Genomic DNA, 1,146 nt, shown 5'->3' with positions numbered 1-1,146 from the left:
CACGGCAACTCGGGATCCTTAACCAACCGAGCAAGACCAGGGATGGAACCCGCAAGCTATGATTCCTAGTCGGATTCATTAACAACTGAGCCAGGACGGGAACTCCTAATCTCCCCCCGCCCCAGGTACTTTCTATGAGCCAGAAAGAAAATAGCTTCTCAGTTTTATATGCCCAAGGAAATGAATTCTGCCACCAACCTGAATAAACTGGGAAGCAAGTTCTTCCTCAGAGCCTTCAGATAAGAGTTTAGCCCAGCTGACACTTGAGTTTGTCCTTGTGCTACTCCATGTGGAAAATACAGCCAAGTCCACTCAGACTTCTGACCTGCAGAACTGTGAGATAATAAATGGGTTGTGTGCTAAGCTGCTAAGTTTGTGGTAATTAGTTACGCAGCAATAGAAAATGAACACAATAGGTAACACAAGGTTCAAGCTTGTGGAAGAATTTTACACATTTCCTGCAATTTTTTTTGTTTGAGTTTTATTGAGGTATAATTGGTATACAGCACTGTATAAGTTTAAGGTGTACAACATAGTGCCTTGACATACATATATTGTGAAATGATTATTACAGTAAGATGACATCTGCCATCTTATGCAGTTACAAAATTTTTTTGGTTTTCTCAGATACGAACTTTTGGGAACTATGCTCTTAGCAACTTTCAAATATATCATATAGCAGTATTAACTGTAGTCATCATGTGGTACACTACATGCTTAGTGTTTATCTTATAACTGGAATTTTGTACCTTTTGACCACTTTGACTCAATTCCCCTACCTCTCGCAGATTTGTTTTGTTCTCTTTTTCTATGTGTTTGGTTTTTTTAGATTTCACATAAAAATACAGAATGCTGCATGAATTTGTGCGTCATCCTTGTGAAGGGCTATGTGCATCTTCTCTGTATTGTTCCAGTTTTAGTATATGTGCTGCCAAAGTGAGCATCTTATTTTTATTAAGGCTCCAAATCAGTAAATTGAGGCACTCAACATGGTCACTGCACAGGCAAGCAGTGACCTTATTTATGACACCTCTTTTTGATCCATCAGTTTCCTACTGCAAGTAGGAATATTTCAAGGAAAGGGAAAATCCAGCTTCCCTATTGCTTATGTTTTCAAAAGTCTGTAAGCAGCTCCTTGAGCAGGGG

The 1,146-nt window shown here is 39.3% G+C and overlaps 1 non-coding gene across 1 annotated transcript; it reads right to left on the bottom strand.

Annotated features, from left to right (window-relative positions):
- Window positions 1–838: 838 nt before the first annotated feature.
- LOC146397765 (U6 spliceosomal RNA) lies at window positions 839–944 on the bottom strand. The gene has a single exon (XR_014825343.1). It is a non-coding gene; the product is annotated as a U6 spliceosomal RNA (small nuclear RNA).
- Window positions 945–1,146: the final 202 nt, after the last annotated feature.

The sequence above is a fragment of the Sus scrofa genome, chromosome 13 (genome assembly GCF_054392235.1).
Source record: "Sus scrofa isolate SSC_HxYL_T2T_F1_AM1 chromosome 13, Sscrofa_HxYL_maternal_Yorkshire_Landrace_v2.0, whole genome shotgun sequence".
In the NCBI taxonomy this organism is placed as follows: domain Eukaryota; kingdom Metazoa; phylum Chordata; class Mammalia; order Artiodactyla; family Suidae; genus Sus; species Sus scrofa.
Note: the sequence above shows the minus strand (reverse complement) of the source record. Positions and strands in the feature narration are given on the sequence as shown.